Source organism: Anabrus simplex, chromosome 13 (genome assembly GCF_040414725.1).
Source record: "Anabrus simplex isolate iqAnaSimp1 chromosome 13, ASM4041472v1, whole genome shotgun sequence".
Lineage (NCBI taxonomy): Eukaryota > Metazoa > Arthropoda > Insecta > Orthoptera > Tettigoniidae > Anabrus > Anabrus simplex.
In genome coordinates this window covers 67,773,978-67,795,753 of record NC_090277.1, presented here as the reverse complement: position 1 = coordinate 67,795,753, position 21,776 = coordinate 67,773,978, and the positions used below count along the sequence as shown (strand labels likewise).

The 21,776-nt window shown below is 39.8% G+C and overlaps 1 long non-coding RNA gene across 2 annotated transcripts in view; it reads left to right on the top strand.

Moving 5' to 3' along the window:
* The window catches only part of LOC136884843 (uncharacterized), a 65,052-nt gene that overhangs the window by 10,077 nt on the left and 33,199 nt on the right, over positions 1 to 21,776 (top strand). For both annotated transcript variants that reach the window (XR_011018907.1, XR_011018906.1), the window contains exon 2: positions 3,143 to 3,279. This is a non-coding gene — a long non-coding RNA (uncharacterized lncRNA). The remainder of the gene's footprint in view (positions 1 to 3,142; positions 3,280 to 21,776) is intronic.

Here is a 21,776-nt window from a genome sequence, read left to right as displayed (position 1 = left end):
CTTCAGAGTTACATGTCACAGAAAACTACTTTGGCTATCAGGCCGATAGGTTCTCATTACTCCACAAACTGCCATTTGATAGAGAAACAAGTAAGTTACCTTAAAACTTTGGCCACTTTTTGGATATTTTTACAATTTACAATTAAAATGTGAAATATTCCCTCTAATTTTCTGACAAATATAATATAAATTCTGCCATGTTTGTTCTTCATTTTTAAATATGAACATAATTCTCATTGTTATTCAGTAATGAATAATGATTATTGAAAGAGTGGCCGGAGTTACCCCGTGTTTTGAGGTAACTTAGGCCGCCATAAAAATAACTCAAGACACCAAGTTTTCTTTGATATAGTGTTACTTCGGCCACCGTGAATGTTTTTTAAAAACCTGCAAAACGCCCAGCATCAACAATCGCAAACAAATTAAATTGAATTAAATTAAAACGATTTATGGTAAAACAGATGTATAGTGATCAAATTCACTTTTTCCCCAAAGAAAAAACTATTTTATTTAGTCTAAGCGAACAAGCATTGTATGATATTACAAATTACACAAAAAAGGCGACAAATGAGATCTCAACAACTACGGAGGGATTTCTCTTGTATCAGTGACGTACAAGATACTCTCCAAAGTATTACTTACAAGAGTAGAGGCTCAACTAGACTCCTGCATCGGAGAGTACCAGGCTGGGTTTCGCAAGTCAAGGTCATGCACCAAACAAATCCTGAACCTCAAAACCATCATCACTTACAAAAACCTAAGCGCCTCACCCTACGTGGCAACATTTGTTGACTTTCAGAAGGCCTACGATTCAGTAGTCACTCACTCTTCCAGGCACTTGCTGAAATGGGACTAGATAAGAAAACCTTGAATCTAGTGAAAGCAACTCTTACCAACACTACAGCCAGAATCGAATTCAGAGGGGAACTGTCCCAGAGCTTTGAGATCAAAACAGGTTTTAGACAAGGGGATGGCCTATCTCCAATCCTCTTTAACTGTCTACTTGAAAAAGTCATTCGTGAGTGGACAAAAAGGCCAAAGGGATGACTCTGGATTGAGAATAGGCTACAAGAAAGAAAAGTTAAGTCAACTGTTTAGCCTTCGCAGACGACCTTACACTCCTGGCATCCAGTGTGGAGGAAGCTATCCATCAACTATCCTCTCTCGACCACATAGCAGCTAAAGTAGGGGTGAAGATTGCCATCAACAAAACACAGTTTATCACCAACATCAAAGATGCACCCAAATCAATCCCACTGGGGGACAAAACAGTAAAAAGGACTAACTCCTTCAAATACCTAGGAGAATGGATAACCCCAAACATGAATGAATTTCAGGCCGTGAACAGCGGATGCATCAAATTGGAAAATGCCTACCACCTATGTAACAGTATGTACAAATCCAAATCCCTCTCCCTTAACCTCAAAATCAGGCATTACACTACTGTAGTGAGACCGTCAGTACTATATGCCTCAGAATGCCTGAACATGGTAAGAAAAGGGCAACTTAGAAAACTGGAGCTGAAGGAAAGGAAGATCCTGAGAAAAATCATGGGCCCTATTAAAGAAGGCAAGTACAGAATCAGGCACAACAACGAACAACGAACTGTACCAACAATTGGAGAGCATTACAACATCTATGAGGAAGAGGAGATTGAACTTCTACGGCCATGTCATGGGAATGGACAATCAGAGGCTCACCTCCAGAATCTTCCACACTATCTCTAGAGGGAAAGCGACTTCTGATGAGTCTTGCCCACTTGGCATTAAAGACCTTCAAGAATTGGACATTGCTCCCAGTGAAATTTATGACAGGAATAGGTACAGAACGTTGATCAGAACATCAAACTCTCTCCAGTCACTAACAGAAAAAACAGTACGTCCGGGAGGAGGTGTGAAATGGACTCAGGAGCGAAAAGACATTCACAGTGCAAGAATGAAGGAGTACTGGTCAAACAAGAAAGCCGCTAGAGATAAGAACCACGTGGTCCATAGCAGGCCCAAACGGAACTAAAAAAAAAGGTACGGAAATCATAAAGCCCAATTGTATGGAGAGAAAATGCGGTCGGAAAAGAAGCAATCCTGTAGACTGTCCTCATAATACACACTTCTAAATTAGAAAATATCTGGGCCGTCATAAAGTTCTTTAATGTGTATCGTCCATGTCAACTGATATCCATCTACTTATCATTGAAAATGGAAACAGTCTTTCCCCTCCCTGTCAGGATAAACTTCCCCATTTATTGTTATTGTCGCTTTATTAATGTCTTATAAAGCATTCTTGATTTAAACAGGATTGTGATTACAATACACATTGCTGCATAATGTTTTCCTGTATGTTCTTGGCATGGCCGAAGTTATCCCGGAAGGGGACAACTTTTATCACAAAACTATTCCCTGAAAAACCTATTTAAATAAAATGCATCAAATTAGGTTGATCAGTTACCAGATGTATTTACATTTTGACCCCATAAACCACCAGAATGGAGAATCAAATGCTGGGGCTAGAGAACAGTTCGTTTTCTGCTGTTACCAGACAAGACAATAGTCGGGGCTGCGAAAAAAATGGATCGACTCAACAATGAGCCCGCCAATGTTCTCTGGACTACAGAGTGTTGATATAGCATTCTTTTGTACGTGCATTTTAGTTCTTGCAAGTGGTTTATCTTTTCAGTATAGGAGGCAGGGGAAAATTAGTGTTGCTATTCGTCAGTGGCTGAAGTTACTCCACTTTACAGTACTCACGCACAAAGGTGTTGGATCTACTTATACAGTTCCAGCTTTACCTAGCATTTATTTTGACTTGTCATTCCTAGCGTATTGAATGAACCTTGTGGCCCTTTACAACTTTGAATTTTGAAGTGTTTTCTAGTTAAAATGATGTGAATGTGTTGAACTTTGATCCTTCTGTGAACATTTCCTTGGATTTCCTCCTTAAGATGTTTATTCCCGTAGGTCACACGGTCACATGCCCTGCTATCCTTGAAGCATTTAAAAACTCATATTTATGATATTGGGATTGATTACTCTTCCTATGACTGTTGTAGATGGATATTTCCAAGAAGGAATAGTGGCAGAATTAACTGTCAAAAGTGCTATGTTGGAATTTATGGTTTTAATGACTTTTTTTTTTTTCATTTCAGAAAAATGTTTACTGCGATACACGAATGCTTGTGCCTGAAGGGGAGACAGATTATTAGCGTGAATGTCTTGGGACTACCAGCACAGTTTATGTACAAGAAGGCGTGACCGTTGTCATCCTCCTCAGCATGCGAAGTTGGTAAGTTCATGTGCCAATATTGTTTGGTTGATAATATAAAATTTCTGCTATAATTTTCTAATTTGAAATCTAAATGTTAAAGATTTTGATTTTGTTCAGTCATTGTGATAGTGACAGTGCTTTTTACTACACTATCCACATACTTGTGCCATTATTGTTCTTTCATAGTTTACTTGTCAAATTGCTCTTCCAATAAAGACTTCATTCGTTTCACAAGGGGCATTTTGGAGGTAATTTATTATCTCCGGTTGCATCCACTCACGGAGAAAGATCGGTTTAGTATGTTACTGTTCCTTAACACTTTCAACACCATGCCCGTACGGGACACATGCGCGCTGCTTTCCTGCTTCTGGATGGCGCCCGTATGTGATACGGGCGTGATTTTCTCGTGTGTTTATATCCAGCTGCACGTATCACGTACGGTTCCCGTCCCTTGGTTGGAGGTAATAGTTCATATAGTGACCACTAGAATGCAGCAGTTATCAGGAATTTCGAACTGAAACGATAAACAGGGTATTATCTCATTGCCATGACCTCTACTGAAGCACTCGGTGTGCCGTGTGCTGCGCGCGCCAAATCAGTCATGCCGTCAGCTGTGTTACTGTGTAAACATGTCTTCACGCCGGCTCAATGATAGTGATATTTTGGATATTTTATCGGGAGAAGAGGGTTCAGAGATGGATGAAAGTGATGACGATCTTGCTTACGAACCGGATAACGTATCAAGCGATAGTTCAGGTAAGATTTTTATTTATTACATCACTTTGGAACGTAAGTGTTTAGCTGTATTATTTTACTCTGAATACAAACGATATAAACACTTCGCCTACAGAAACATGGGTTTATTGCTTTCGTTGCATTTAGACGAAGAAACGCAGGCTGACGATTCATCTGTGCCGAGAAAGTCTGCTAGATCATCTGAACCTGATGATGAATGGTCAGAAACAGATGACCAACCACAGCTATCTGTCTTCCAGTCGGCATCTGGTTCAACTGTTGTGAATGGTTTCATTCTATATAAAGAGATCTCAAAATCAAGGAGGAGGAGACATCTCAAGGCTGGAACCTACTCCCTCCCCCAGTGTTGACAGGACTTTTGCTCGACATTTTCCAGAAAAGGTTCCTCCAACGAACAATGAAGTGAATGCTACTCGTCATTGCAAGGTATGCTCAGACAGAGGCAAGAAGGAAAGTGGTAAGAGAGTAGATGGTGGTGCAAGGACTGTGTATAGTCCAATGTTTTCAGGACTATCATACGAAAACAAACTATTCCACTGCATTTGTGTTTATTTGTGGCCTAAGTAATCGCATTAAATGATTATTTTTTATTGTTTGACCAAGTTTATTGGTATAACCTCAATGTAAAAAATTTTCCGTACTATTTTTTTCATGTTTTTCATAAGACTAGTATAATTACATTACTTCAGATATTCACTTGTTGATTAACATCTTCATTTTGGATGGTTGACACCTTCATACGGTACAAAAACAGGCATGTAATATGTTTTGCTGTTACATAATAACGTGTTAGCAAAAAGACCCAGTTCACAGCCAGGATCCATGTTGAAATATGGTGGTGTTGAAAGTATTAAACTGAATAAAGTGGACGAAATTCATCCTTGGCACCTCCAAAAAGTATAACTGGTGCGGGTAAGGAAAACTCCATAGTTGCCAGTTTACTTTTGGACACACTTAAATGCTATTTAACTGGATATGTTTACCAGGTGTATGCATAAGTTTTTGCTGGTTTTTGTAGTAAAGAAAAAATATAATTTTCAAGGGAAATTCATGTTTTGTTTATTCAAAATATTGGCCATTGGCTTCACACGTCGTCCATGTTTAAGGTAAATTGATTACCATGCCAGAAAAGCTGCTTGTCTTTTGTGGCAAACCATTCGTCGAGCCATTTTCCAACTTCCTCAAAATTGCTGAAGTGGTGCTCTTTGAACGCGTTCCCCATGGATACGAAGAGGTGATAGTCAGATGGCACCAGGTCGTCTTCATCATTTCATCATCACGACGCGCAGGTCGCCTACGGGAGTGAAATCAAAAGACCTGCACCTGGCGAGCTGAAGTCCTCGGACACATTCCGGCACTAACAACCGTACGCCATTTCATTCCATTAACCCTTAAGCACACACCAAATTTTAGGACTCAAACACACATGCGGGGTCTTGAAACACCCCAACATTTAAAACAACATATTTGAAAAATGATAGTGATTTGGATTTCTGTAATTTGACATAAAACAACTCTTTGTCTAATCTTATATCACTACTTTATTACACAATTGATCATTGGACATCAGTACGAAGCATAATTTGATATATGCATTTTTTTCAGACAATTTTTCCTAAGTTTACTCTAATTACAGGAAAAAAATGCTAAATTTTTGAGAATATAGTCTATTTTGTTTGTTAAGCAAAAGAAGTAATAAGGCATGAAAACTGTAGAGTTTCAACAGACACTTATTCAAGAAAATGTTTACAAATAACACAAAATGTGGCTTGTAAAATTCCTTCAGCACAGAAAATAGTGAGTCATAAAAAGAATGGAATGCAAAATATAAGGTTAATATTTAAATCATTTGATTTTATCATGCCAGCAAAGAACAATAACCCAAATAATGCCTTAATTTCTTCTCTATTTGTAAGTTTAGCATCGCGAACTCTCTTATAATTCTAGCTCACAGAAAGTATGAAGATTGGTACAAGTAACAATTGCATCAATAATACTGTCATCATAGCCAAGCATCATGAGGAGTATTCGCCTCTTTAGCTGCAGTTTTCACAGTAGGGATGTGCATGGAAAATATTTTTCTTGCACTAGTTCTTACATTTCCTGGCGTAGGATTCTTTTTCCAAACGGTGCCATCCTTTCCTTTCCTTTGTAATCTGTGCTAACGGCAAATCGTCATCTCCATCGCTTTCAATACCTAATTCATCACTTTCACCCTCCTGTTCAGTTTCAGAGTTTGCTCACTTTCATTTAAATTATCCTCTTCACCGTTGCTGAAGTCACTGCCAAGAGAATCTTCATCACTGTCAACGGAATCAAACGTCTTATTCTGTCGTCTTCCGTGGTGAAATTATCCATTTTCATGCGAGATAAGTTTCTCCCTATGAGAAACACAAAATGAAAATGGAAACTCATACAATATTCGTAACACAGCTGTGTTGAAACGAATAAGGGCACATATCTCAACAATACACTGAACAAAAAAGGTGTTACGCAAGCACACGCGCGGGGTGTATTTCACCTCCAGTCCAACTTTGAAGGTGTGCCCTCCTTGACTGCGCGGGAACTGCCTGTACTTGGCTAAGCATTTGGAAGGGGAGGTGCTAGGAAGGTACCTAAAAGAAGAAACAGTTGAAAAACGAATTGCGCACTGCATCAAAGTATCTTCCGCTGTTCGGGTGGATTTCACCCCGGCGTGTGCGTTTGAGGGTTAATTGAAGTAGAGTTGTGTAAGATTGTTGTGTTACTATTGATAGTTTTATAAATCACTAACGTTTTTAAAAAACATCATGTTAAAATAGCTTTAAATTTCTTCATTGAATCTGAAGGTAGAAAAGAAAGTAACATTGGGTGGTTAAGAGGCAGCCGGAGCTGGAACTGCCGGCCACCAGCTTAGTAGTTGTAACATGGGTCAAAAGTTTGTAAGAGTTTTTATAAGGAAGCGGAACAAGATAAAATTGTTTTGTTTTTATAGCGTACGGTAGTCTGTGATACACTTTTCATTAATGTAAAAGCATTTCAAAAAGAAATGCAAATATAGTTATTAAAATGGTAGTTAAAATAATGAATCTCCATATAAAAATGAGCTCTGAACTGCGGTTTTCCTAAACTTGTTTTAAGTCAAGATGGTGTTCAAATTAGATGCAAACTATACCGTAAGAAAGTTTATATTTTTCTCTAATCGGCTATTGTAACATACTTTAAAATTACGGATTCTTTATATATTTAATCGTGATTTTAATAAAGCTCTGCTTATTGACTTAAGAGTGTCGGCCGTACTCTAGTGCTGGTAGTTCAGCCAGTTTCCGTCAGATGCGTCGCAAAGTCATGTCCTTGAAGAGGGATGGTGACAGATAGCTGTGCTAGGCTTCGTTTCACCAGATTGCCACTGCTGTCAACCATGCGTTACTTATCGTATATACTTCCTCACCTCCATATGTCTGGCGTAATTATATAGATAACAGAGTGCTGGCATTTCACTGCCGTTTATTTCTACATCCTTGTAGGAAGAAACTGCAGTACGCCCGGTCACTATCATCAGACGGTGAAAGCACTGGCTTTCGAGCCCCAACTTGCCAGATTCGATCCTAGCTCAGTCCAGTGGTATTTGAAGGTGCTCAAATTTGACAGCCTCGTGTCAGGAGATTTATAGGCACGTAAAAGAACTCCTGCGGGACTAAATTCCGGCACCTCGGCATCTCCGAGAACCGTAATAGTAGTTAGCGGGACGTAAAGCGAATAAGATTATTATTAGTAGATTTACTGGCAAGTTAAAGAACTCCTGCAAAACAAAATCCCAGCAACTTGGTGTCTTTTAAAACAATAAATGTAGTTATTGGGACGTAAAACATTATGTACGTGTGTGTATGCAGTGACACATTTCTTCTGGACCGTCACACCTCTATTTTGCATTCCGTACAATGTCAACACCATCAGCTCCGTGCAAGTACTGTATCACAACTTCCTGGTGACACGATGGTATGACGCTGGAGGGTGAGACGGAAATCGCTCGCTCGGCCTTGGCCTTTCACACTACATCTATGTACCCGCGATGTAACTATCAGTGGTGTTAGCTGTCGACAGCAACGAGACTAGTGGCGATATTTTGAAATAAGATGGATCTTGAGCTGACTACGGCCGCCTCTTAAAGGGCGATGTTTGTATTTATTGATAATTCTTTTAATGAAATAACTGTTGTATCCATTAAGTTTTGCAATCATATGAATATTGTTCAGTTCTTCTTTAAGATCACTTTGGGCATTGGTACAGTGAAGGCTCGATAAACCATGCTATTGTATGCTGCTCGTTTATGGATTTGGCGATGTGAAGAATCTTGACGAATTGTAGAAGCTGTTTGGGTAGGTTTTCTGAAAATATTGTATTTTAAGGAGTCTGGTTGTCTAATGATAGTTGGGTCTATAAATGTATTCTTTGTTCATTTGCAGATTTGAGCGTAAATTTTATGTGTGGGTCAATATTGTTGAGGTTATAAAGAGTGGTATCAATGTCTGCTGTGCTCTCTTCTAAGATTACTAAAGTATCATCCACATATCTAGCCCAAAAAAGAATGTTGTCGAAGTTATTGTTATCAATCTTAGTATGTTCTGAAAAATCTAAATAAATTTCCACCAAGATACCCAAGGCTGGCGATCCCATGGCCAAACTTTCCTGCTGATAGATAACATCATCGAAAGTGAAATAGTTATTATTTAAAACTAATTTCAGGATAGACATAAAATCTTGTATTTCTGAAGTACTTACGTGGCTGTATTTACTTAGATTGTTTTCTCTGATAGGGTATAATTTAAGACGTTCGAATACTACGATACATATTTACAATGTCGAACGAGTGAAGGGAATGATTAGGTTGGATACAAAATTTATTTAGTTTCTTTATCAAACTTTTAAATGAATTGAGATGTCTTATATAGAGAGCTTGGTCTATAATTGATGATCGGGCGAAGGGGGGACGCTAAACTTGTGTATCTTAGGAAGGGCTTTAGCAGTGGGAAGGCTTGGGTTCATACTAGTTAATTTTGTTTTTTCTTTATCCATTAAGAGGAACGAAGTATTCTTTAAAGTTTGCTTAAGTAGGTGTTGGATTCTTTGAGTAACGTCCTTATTAACTGTAGTAAATGAACTGTCTGAAAAGAATTCTTTATTTTTACCTACATATTCATTTGTTTCCATTAAAACGGTTGTGTTGCCCTTGTCTGCCTTTGTGACAATAAGATTCTTCTTGCTTCCGAATTTGGCCAATTGTGGCCGGAAAGCATTAAGTTTCACGTTGTCCAGTCTTCTTTTCTCTTCCCAGAACTTCTTCATTCGTTCAATGGTTTATGTTTGTGGGTTACTGTAGCCACGTCCTAGTTCGTGAACCATGGGCAACGGCTGAGTGGCCTAGTAAGTGGTCCTGAGAGTCGGGATACCAGTTGCTATGGAATGGGAGTGGGCATCTCGGACATATTCTGAGGCGTGGCCCTCCTTGTGCTCAGGACTATACAATCCACCGGTGGTCCATAACCCGTTAGAGAGATCCTCACTTGGACTATGTGCAAGTAGGGTAGCATCCGCTTCATGAATTTACCGAGCTCAGAACATTCTAAGCAAGCCTCGGACCTATGGGAGTATTTTTCTCTGCTCCTCAGATAATAAAAATTTGGGTCTGTTCTTCCACTGCTCTTCATGGAATTTGTGGTCATCTACTAGAGTTCTGAACTTCTTTCTGTCGAGGATCAATTCTGGTGTTAATTTCTTCTGCGTCCTTCTTAACCTCCTCCACCCATTTCGTTGTCCTCCTCAATCCAATTATGTATATTTAAATATTCTTTTCGTCAGGCGGTTGTCATTCATTCTGACAATATGTCCGTAAAATTTCAGTCTCTGTTTTTGCATTGTGTCCGTGATCTTTTCGGAATACTTGTAGAGATCCTCATTTCTCCTTTTCCTCCATGTCCCATCCATCGTTTTCTGAGAACCAAGAATTATCCTCAGAATTTTCCTTTCCTTCTCGATTTCTTTCAGTTCCCCTTTTTTATTTAAGATAAGGCATTCTGAACCGTACAGCCCCTCTGGTTTTACAACAACGTTGTTGTGTTTAATTTTGGCTTTGTAGGATATTGCCCATTTATTGTACCTGTTCTGTGTCAGTCTGTAGGCCAGTTCCTATTTTTCTAGCTCTTTCCTTGTTTGCTCCCTTGTCTAGTCCATTGAGTTGGATCAGTTCTCCAAAATACTTAAACTTTTCTACTCTTCTAATTTTCCGCACTTTACTTCCATCCCGGAGTCCCACTCCCATTTGATAGGCGAGGGACTCCTTGGAAACAACTTGGCGAACGAAATGGAATTCGATGGGGAGCTATCAATATTAATGGGGCTTATGGAAGAAAGTAGAACTGGCTGAGTCAGCAAAGAGGATGCATCTGGATGTGCTATGAGTAAGTGATATTCGGGTAAGGGGAGATAACGAGGAAGAGATAGGAGGTTATAAAGTGTACTTGACGGGTGTTAGAAAGGAAAGGGCAGAGTCTGGGGTAGGGCTCTTTATCAGGAATACCTTTGCACGCAACATAGTTTCTGTTAGGCACGTAAATGAGCGAATGATGTGGGTAGATTTGTCGGTTGGAGGAATTAGGACTAGAATTGTGTCCATGTATTCACCATGTGAAGGTGCAGATGAGGATGAACTTGACAAGTTTTATGAAGCATTGAGTGACATCGTGGTCAGGGTCAACAGCAAGGATAGAATAGTGCTAATGGGCGATTTCAATGCGAGAGTTGGAAATAGAACTGAAGGATACGAAAGGGTGATTGGTAAATGTGGAGAAGATATGGAAGCTAATGGGAATGGGAAGCGTTTGCTGGACTTCTGTGCTAGTATGGGTTTAGCTGTTACAAATACATTCTTCAAGCATAAGGCTCTTCACCGCTACACATGGGAGGCTAGGGGTACCAGATCCATAATAGACTATATCTTAACAGACTTCGAATTCAGAAAATCTGTTAGGAATGTACAAGTTTTCCGGGGATTTTTCGATGATACAGACCACTATCTGATCTGTAGTGAACTAAGTATGTCTAGGCCTAGGGTAGAGAAAGTTAAATCTGTCTGCAAACGAGTAAGGGTAGAAAATCTCCAGGACGAGGAAATTAGACAGAAGTACATGGATATGATTAGTGAGAAGTTTCGAACAGTAGACAGTAAGCAGGTTCAGGATATAGAAAGTGAATGGGTGGCATACAGGGATGCTGTAGTAGAAACAGCAAGGGAAGGCCTAGGAACAACTGTGAGTAAAGATGGGAAAAGGCAAACATCTTGGTAGAATGATGAAGTGAGAGCAGCTTGTAAACGTAAAAAGGCTTATCAGAAATGGCTCCAAAAAAGGGCCGAGGCAGACAGGGATTTGTATGTAGATGAAAGAAATAGAGCAAAACAAATAGTTGTTCAATCCAAAAAGAAGTCATGGGAAGATTTTGGTAACAACCTGGAAAGGCTAGGTCAAGCAGCAAGGAAACCTTTCTGGACAGTAATAAAGAAACTTAGGAAGGGAGGGAAAAAGGAAATGAACAGTGTTTTGAGTAATTCAGGTGAACTCGTAATAGATCCCAGGGAATCACTGGACAGGTGGAGGGAATATTTTGAACATCTTCTCAATGTAAAAGGAAATCATCCTGGTGGTGTTGCAAACAGCCAAGCTCATGGGGAGGAGGAAAATGATGTTGGTGAAATTATGCTTGAGGAAGTGGAAACGATGGTAAGAAAACTCCATTGTCATAAGGCAGCAGGAATAGGTGAAATTAGACCTGAAATGGTGAAGTATAGTGGGAAGGCAGGGATGAAATGGCTTCATAGAGTAGTAAAATTAGCATGGAGTGTTGGTAAGGTACCTTCAGGTTGGGCAAAAGCAGTAATTGCACCTATCTACAAGCAAAGGAACAGGAAGGATTGCAACAATTATCGAGGTATCTCATTGATTAGTATACCAGGCAAAGTATTCACTGGCATCTTGGAAGGGAGGGTGCGATCAGTCGTTGAGAGGAAGTTGGATGAAAACCAGTGTGGTTTCAGACCACAGAGAGGCTGACAGGATCAGATTTTCAGTATGCGCCAGGTAATTGAAAAATGCTACAAGAGGAATAGGCAGTTGTTTGTTTCGTAGATCTAGAGAAAGCATATGACAGGGTACCGAGGGAAAAGATGTTCGCTATACTGGGGGACTATGGAATTAAAGGTAGATTATTAAAATCAATCAAAGGCATTTATGTTGAAAATTGGGCTTCAGTGAGAATTGATGGTAGGAGTTCTTGGTTCAGGGTACTTACAGGGGTTAGACAAGGCTGTAATCTTTCACCTTTGCTGTTCGTAGTTTACATGGATCATCTGCTGAAAGGTATAAAATGGCAGGGAGGGATTCAGTTAGGTGGAAATGTAGTAAGCAGTTTGGCCTATGCTGACGACTTGGTCTTAATGGCAGATTGTGCCGAAAGCCTGCAGTGTAATATCTTGGAACTTGAAAATAGGTGCAATGAGTATGGTATGAAAATTAGCCTCTCGAAGACTAAATTGATGTCAGTAGGTAGGAAATTCAACTGAATTGAATGTCAGATTGGTGATACAAAGCTAGAACAGGTTGATAATTTCAAGTATTTAGGTTGTGTGTTCTCCCAGGATGGTAATATAGTAAGTGAGATTGAATCAAGGTGTCGTAAAGCTAATGCAGTGAGCTCGCAGTTGCGATCAGCAGTATTCTGTAAGAAGGAAGTCAGCTCCCAGACGAAACTATCTTTACATCGGTCTGTTTTCAGACCAACTTTGCTTTACGGAAGCGAAAGCTGGGTGGACTCAGGCTATCTTATTCATAAGTTAGAAGTAACAGACATGAAAGTAGCAAGAATGATTGCTGGTACAAACAGGTGGGAACAATGGCAGGAGGGAACTCGGAATGAGGAGATAAAGGCTAATTTGGGAATGAACTCGATGGATGAAGCTGTACGCATAAACTGGCTTTGGTGGTGGGGTCATGTGAGGTGAATGGAGGAGGATAGGTTACCTAGGAGAATAATGGACTCTGCTAAGGGGGTAAAAGAAGTAGAGGTAGACAAAGACGACGATGGTTAGACTCGGTTTCTAACTGTTTAAAGATAAGAGGTATAGAACTAAATGAGGCCACAACACTAGTTGCAAATCGAGGATTGTGGCGACGTTTAGTAAATTCACAGAGGCTTGCAGACTGAATGCTGAAAGGCATAACAGTCTATAATGATTATTTATGTATGTATGTATGTATGTACGTATTTTACTTCCATGCTTTTCTCTCCCTGATGTCGGTACTCCATGTACTTCGTCTTTTCGTAGGAGACTTTGAGACCTGTTTTCTTTGCATTGTCAGGAAGAAGCTCCAGCATCCTTTGGACATCCTCTCTGTTTTGATCTAAGAGAGCAATATCAGCAAAAACCAGACATTTAATTTCCAACTTTTGTCCCTTGTGCCCAAGATGAATTCCCTGTAGGCTTTCTACTTTCAGAGAGTTTTCCCAAGTTCTTATGACTTTCTCCAATACAATGTTAAACAGGATGGGTGATAATCCATCTCCTTGTCTGACTCCTGTCTTTATTTGGAATGGACCAGAGATTTCTCCAGCAAATTTAATTTTTGAGATGGTGTCTGTCAGGGTTTGTTTTATTATTTCTCTCGTTTTCCTGTCGATTCCAAACTCTTCTAGGACATTAAATAATGTCTGCCTATCAACTGAGTCGTATGCTTTTTGGAAATCGACGAAGATTACCACTGTGTTCTGGCCCCTCAATGCTTTAGTCCTTAGAATACCCTTGAGGTTGAATATCTGTTCTGTACACAACCTCCCTTTCCTGAAACCAGCTTGGTATTCTCCAATGAGGGAGTCTATTTGTTCTTCGACTGTGTTCAGTAGCACTTGGGAGAATATTTTATATGCAACTGAAAGTAAAGAGATACCTCTGTAGTTACTAATATATCCATACGGCTACCTTTCTTGTGAAGTGGGTGGATAAGCTCACAATTCCAGTCGTTCGGATTCCTTTCAGTTTTCCAAATCTCTTTTTTTTTGAGGTGATGTATTCTTTCTGCAGCCACTTCTTCTTTGATCTTCCACATTTCTTCCGCAATGCCATCTTCACCTGGTGCTTTGTTGTTTTTAAGCTCTCTGATTATACATTTTATCTCGTCTAGACTTGGTGGTTTGGAATTTGCATTCTCAGGCAATCTTTCATGCGGTTCTTCACAGTTGAGCAGCGTTTGGAAGTTGTGAGCCAAGAGCTGGCAGTTTCCTTTATCATTTGTTGCTATGCTACCATCTGTTCATCTGAAGCACAGATTTGGTGGTGTGTATCCCTTTAGGTCTTCTTTGAAGGTTTTGTAGAACTCCCTGGTGTTCGTTTTGTATTCCTCTTCTAGTTTCTCTATCCTATTCCTGTCATATTTTCTCTTCTCGATCCTAGTTGTTCTCTTCCTTGCTTCGTTGAAGTCTTACAAGTTCTCGCTGTTGCTGTTCGAATGCCATCTCTTCCAGGCCTTTAGTCTGCTTTCTAATGCGTCACATTTTTTGTTCGACCATCTATGTTTCCGTTTCCTTGGAGGATTCCCCAAACCTTCAAAGCTTTATTCATGGAATCTGATTTCATCCCAGTAGGTCATCCTTAGTTTGGAGAGGTTCTGCTGGTATTTCAATTTATTCTGCTCCAGAGTTTCTATTGATCCTAGGCTTCCTTTGCTGTCTCGGTTTAGATCTATTCGGCTGGAATGTTACTTTTATCTCGGAGAGATAGTGATCCGAATCATTGTTCAGACTTTTCCTTACTTTGACATTTAGGATTTCTTTCTGGTTTCGTGCTGTTATTGCGACAGGGTCAATCTGAAATTCACCCAACATTGTATTAGGAGAGACCCAAGTTTTCTTTTTTGGGAGAGCTTTGAAATGTGTGGACATGATTTTCAGGTTGAATTGTCTACAGTAGTTGGTCTTTCGCCATTTCTGTTCGTTCTTCTGTGTGCTGGGTAATCTCCCACGACTTTTCTATGTTTCTTTTCTTCGCCTATCTGAGTTTGAAGTCCCCGACCAAAACCTTTACATGATGATGTGGAATTTTGGAAGTTATATCTTCAAGTGTTTCCCAAAATTCATTCACCTTTTCTGGAAGTTTCGTGTTATCTTCATTTATAGGGGCATGTGCGTTGATGATTGTGTAAGCTTTGTTGCCAGATCTAAAGGAGAGAAGTGAGACCCTCTCTGTTTGACGTGAAGTTTGACGGACTCAGCAATGCTCCTTTTGACTACAAAGGCCGTTCCTAGAATCGGTATGTTGGAGTTGTTTCTTACTGCAGGTTTTCCCTTATAGATTCTAAAACCATCTGACTCGAATGAATTTTCGTCCAGAAGTCTCTTCTCTTGTACCGCTGATATGCAGATATTCCGATCCTTTATAATACTGGTAAGTTGTTTTAATTTCCCGGCCTGTAGTAGAGTGTTAATGTTCACTGTTCCTAGAAGGTGTTTTTTCTTGGGTCGAATCTTCTGCCTTGAAGTTCTGGAAAGCTCCGACTCTCTCGTACATGATGTTCCAGGCTTTGCTTTTGGCAGTGGGGGATTTCCATTTCTTGGTACGCTCTGGAGTAGTTCTTCCTGAAGACATTTCGATCATGCCTCAAGTTGGGAGGGCAGGAACAGCCTGCTCCTCAGAGTTAAAACTGAGGTTGTAAGTCCCAGAGTTTGTTCTAGGCCGCCCCTTGCATGGGGAACAGACGTCCTTGCAGCCGCCCCTCACCTGGGAAACAGACGCTGCTGTTAGTGTACTCATACTGTTCCCTGAGAACTGGGCTGCCTCTTCTGCAATCTCCACCATTCCGAAGTCCATCTTCTCCGCTGTAGATTCCATTGAGGTTTCCACTCGTAACCCTGAGCTGGGACCCTTACCAGATGTTACACACTGGGTCAGTGTGCTCTGGGACTCACATAGGCAGGGGCGCCAATCCCTGGGCAGGGCTGCCTTCGAAGAGAGTCCCTTCCTGCTACCTGGTGACAATAAGATTATCAGTAATCTTTTTAAGAGCGCATATTCGTTTCTGTTCAGCGACTGATTCTTTATTGCTATTTTAGTTAGGGGGGTTGCTGTTATTAAGTTAAGAATGTTATTAATCCTTAGTTTTACTTCGAACCTCACTTCAGCCTGTTTTCCTATTGGTAACTTACTGGCTAGTTCAGATTCTAATACCATAGTGGTGGTGGTATTAAGTATATTAAGGTTAGGACCTTTGGCTAGAATTCTTTTCGTTGTCATTCAAAGGTACATTGGATAAATTAATCAGTGGATGAAATGATTCGTTGTGCTACTGAAATTTCTGTTTCCATTAACACGGCTGTTGCTAGCTTTAGAGTTCTTTACTGCACAGAGCTTCTTAGCTAATAAGGTGAATAGTCCATTATCAACGAGTTTGAAATAAATTCCATTGAGCACTTGAAAGTAAATTTGCAGCTACGAGGTGAGTCTCATACAATCTATGATTTAAGAAACATTTTTTCTTGAATAGGAATTTAATTTCTTCTCTTAGCCAAATTTTATTAGTTCTAATTTGGGTCTTAGCGATTTGAGGAGAAAGTCAATATCATTTCAAGTTACCTTTGAGAAAATTAGATGTCAAATTAGCTAAATTGGGCAAAGATAGTTTCTTAATGTATTACGTATATTTTAACTTTTAAACATAAGTATAAATAGGCTTTACGTTTTGCCTGGTTGGCCATATAATTAAGATATAAATTTCGTTATGATTGATCCGTATTGAACTGTGATTACAATAGTATTTAAATATTTTATTATTAAGGTCCACCTTTTCAATCCAAACTGTGCAATGTTTTGCATTACATTTACGTTCAGGGTCTAGTTTCGACCTAAATGTAGGTCATTATCAGCCTTAAAGCAAATAAACACAAATACATCAAAGAAAATAATGTATGGACACAAAGGTCTTAAAAGAATTGTATGCGCAGCTCATAGAATTGAAGTTAAGATTGGTTATATAAAATAAAATTCTGTTGAAAGTTCAAGCAGTTTTAAGACACAGTGCAGTGTCAATGATATAAAAATGAAATATACATACCAAATAAGAAATTAAGGTAAGGTTCAAGAGATGCGCTGCACTACGTTATCAAGTTGCTCTTTGATAGAGATTCATGAAAATCTGGTGCGCCGCACTACATTAAAAAGTTGTTTAAGATAGAGATCCTTAAATTGCTGGTCAAGGATGATGCGTAGAAGTTCAATAAAGGCTGGCATACAATAGCATGGTTTAGAGCCTTTACTGTATTAATGCCCAAAAGTGATCTTAAAAAAAAGAATTGAACAATATTTGTATTATTGCAAAACTTCATGGATACAGTAGTTATTTCATTGAAAGAATTATCAATAAATACAAACATCTCCCTTTAACCACTTAGAAAATAAAGTAACATTGGGCTTTTTTCAACCTTCACGTTCAACGAAGAAATTTATGAAGTCAATAACGTTTTTAAGAAACATTTTAAAATAGCCTTTAAAACTATCTATAATAATGCAACAATCGTACACAACTCTACCTCTATTATAAGACTAATAGTTTTTCAAAATCAGGAGTATATAGGATAAAATGCAACAGCTGTAATTTTTCTTATGTTCCCTCCAGTCTGCCCAACATGTCACTGTCTTAAAATACAATAAATTTCAGTGCACGATTACAATCACAAGTTTACTGACATTAAGCAGGATATGGAAATCCTCAGTTATGAATAAAGGATCCCTCCTTAACATAGCAGAAAACTGCTTTATGCATTTGGACCAATATTTTAATCCAAATTACAATCTTAATGACATTTCCAAAAAACCAAATATTCTATTTGACCTGCTCATTCTTTTTTTTTTTTCTTCAGAAAAACAAAATCAAATATTCAAGGTCCGATGTTTGTTCTATTTATAGTACTCGACTTACGCAATCGTCTGTATTGCCAAATCCATCAGCCCTGCCTTGACCCCCCGCGCCCCCCTTTTCTTTCCACTTCACTTCCTTTACAAGATAGAATCATTCCGTATTGACGGTTTTCACTTTACACGGGTGAAAAAATGAGTGTATCCTCGTAATTCAGTAGATCATATATTCCATCATTAGACGGAGTAAACAAATTCAAACGTGTTCTGGCTCGTTTGAGCCATCTTCAGTGAAAAATCGGGGGGGGGGGGGGTTTTGAAATGATTTAAATAATACAAGTTAAAAATGCCAAAAACATAATGAAAGAACAAATGAAAAAAACAAGAGAGCCTAGACCGAAACAAAATTAGCACCAAATACAATATTTACATTATTATGTGGAGCAAAAAACAACTCACTGCGACAAAATTCAGTGCAATAGATGTTAATACAAAACAATAATTGAAACTAAAAACAGTGTTAACCTAAGAAGAAAAGAAATTAAAACAAATGATACAGTAAGCGCACATGGTGAGGTTGCGGACCTCATAGTTTACAAAATATTGGTTTTGTAACAATAACAAAACTGGTTGAAATCACTGTCGAAAAGTCAGGCAGAACATTTATTTTTACAGAAACCCATCACATCAAATTGGCTAGAAGGCGAGCGGAAGCGAAAAAGTTGGAGCCTGATATAACGTGCAGGCGAAAAGCCTGTGACAAGGAAGAACACCGATGAAATTTAAAGCTTTAGAACAACAGCATTCTCAATATCTTCCCAGTCTAGCGGTCCCTTTCTTGATTATAGTTTCATAATGTTGGCTGGTTGGTTTGCCTTATAAAAGGTCGGAAGGGCTGCAACATAAAATTGAGAAGCTGTGTTAGGGAGATGACAGATGCATGGTAAACTGTAAGTCACTTCCTTCCTTCCTTCCTTCCTTCCTTCCTTCCTTCCTTCCTTCCTCCCTCCTGTCTTCCTCCCTGCACCTCCTTTGTTTATTTTCTTCAATGTATTGGTGTTGATTTGCTTTAAGGCTGATAATGACCTACAGTTAGGTCTAAACTAGTCCCTGAATATAAATGTAATGTAAAGCATTGTACAGTTTGTATTGTAAAGGTGGACTTGGTTGCCGGCGTTTTGCCCCAGTGTGCCTATTTGGGCTCATCAGTTGGTAACTAGCGCACATGGCTAGTGCATGTAGTGGAGACCACTGCGCAGGCCACTTTAGGCCACTGGCAGTGACAATGCACTACGAGAAATTTGGCCTCATTTACCAAAATTGATGCCTGCTAGGACATCAGATGATATAGATTTTGATTACCATGTAAGTATGTTTAGTATTCGGCTCAAAGGCTTGTCCAATCCTGTATAGCTCCTCCATCAGCTGTCATAGATAGCCCAGGCATCACTGAAGAGGTATACTATGGAAATGAGGAGTGAGGTAGTTTTCCCATTCTTTTCCTCATCAGGCCAGAAGTTGCTATTACATATTAGCCTGCAAAGCGTACTGAAATGCATGAAACCGAGCTCGAAAGCTGAAGTCGCTTAAGTGCGACCAGTATCCAATAATCGGGAGATAGTTGGTTCGAACTCCACTGTCGGCAGCCCTGAAAATGGTTTTCTGTGGTTTCCCATTTGCACACCAGGTAAATGCTGGGGCTGTACCTTAAGGCCGCAGCCATTTCTTTCCTACTCGTAGCCCCTTCCTATCCCATCGTCACCATAACACCTATGTGTGTCGGTGTGACGTAAAGCAACTTGTATTAAAAAAAAAAAGAAATGCATGAACCAACCGACCGTATGAGTAACATTTTTCACACCATTCATAGCAGGGAGTGGCTGCGTAAGGATTGGCATTACTAGCATCACTCATACGTCGGTCACTTTCATATTCTTAAAGCCAAGGATGAGATTGAGACAGATCAATGAAAGTAACATTTTTTTACCAGACGACATAGTGCATTGTAAATACTAGGTCTCACCAGCAAGAACATTGATTACCATTGGGAATCTGAAAGAATTTTCCTGAATGAGTAAATTCACAATTCCAGTATATGCTCCATTATAGCATATTATAAATTTTCCAGCTAATTCATTCTTGGTTGACATCATCTGATGGCCTAGCAGGGATCAATTTTTGTGAGAGACAAATTCTCTGATAATCCATTGGCACTGCCAGTGGCTCGAAGTAGCCTACGCAATGGCCTCCACTACATACACTAGCCATGCATCATGGTAGGTCTGCTAGTTACCAACTGAGCCCAAATTGGCACACTGGGCACAAACATTGGCAACCAAGAATGAATTATCTGGAAAATTTATAATTTCCAATAATGGACCACTTATATTGAAAGCACAGGAGAAGTTAAATAAAAATGAAAACTGCATAATACAAAGAGCATAACAGCGGTGATGACAAGAGAACGAAAAGGAATTGTTAGTATCAGAGGACAAAACCTTGAGGTTGAATGTTTCAAATATTTGAGAAGGGAAAGAATGCAAGCTGTAAGGTTGGATAAGATCAGCAGAAGGGTACAAGTGGGAAATACGTTCTACCAGAATGTTCCTGTGAAATGTAAAGAGATAATGTACAAGATGTACTAAATGTATGAATCTGACTTGGACATTGACAGCAAGAGATGAGAGCAAAATTCAGGCTGATGAGATGAAGTTTCTGGGGAGTATGGTAGGGAAGACGAGGAGAGAGAGAGAGAGAGAGAGAGAGAGAGAGAGAGAGAGAGAGAGAGAGAGAGAGAGAGAGAGAGAGAGAGTAAGAAATGTTGAGCTCAGAAAAGAAATAACGGTAGAAAAACAGAGGATGGAGAAGAATTGAGACATGTTATGACGATGGAGGAGGGAAGAAATAAAATATTGGCTTTGTCCCAACTACTTTTACGGTTTTCGGGGACGCCAAAATGCTGGAATATCACCCCACAGGAGTTCTTTTACATACTGGTAAATCTACCCATACAAGGCTGACATATTTGAGCACAATCAAATACCACCGGTCTGAGCCAGGATCGAACGTGCCAAGTCTGAGCCACTCAGCCCAGCGGGAGAAGAGGATGATACCAAAACTAGTGTTGGAGGCTAAGATGAAGGGAAGAGATGACAAGAGGGAGGCCCAAAGAAAGATGGATATCCTGTCAAGAACAATACAGGGTGAAGAAGAAATGCCGCACTTGGAGGTCGGCATGAGATTCCTCATCCCATTGCAAGACAAAAGTTTCTATAGCCAAATCGGATTTGTTGCTGTTGGAAAACAAGTCGAAAACGACAAGCTGGTAACACGGTCACATCCTGCAGCGCATCCGAATATAATAGTGAAACGTGCATCATCCCGCTCTACCGTACCCGCCGTCGCAGCTCACTGAGTGGACTGCTGGGTTATCAAACCCACATGCACCAAGGAGCTACGGCTCGTATCTGTCAGATTTTTTTTCCTTTTGTGTGTGTGACGTCAGGTCCCTAGTTCCCGTTGTGTAACTGCGTTTGTAAGCATGACGTCCTGTTGTCGCATGACTATAGTCGAACACATGACGGTGAGATCCATTCAACTGAATGCATGAGTCGACTAACCACGCAGTGCACAACTGTACCTGGTCCTGTCAAGTGCATGTATGGCGGCTTCCTGATGGAGTACACAAACGGCTTTTAGTGTTGGGTACATCCGATAACCAAGCTTCTGCTGCTTCTCGTCGGTATGCAGCACGGTACCGTCAAAGGCGCCATCCTGATAAGAATGTTTTTCGATGCCTTGAGCAACGCCTGCGGGGAAACCGGTAATC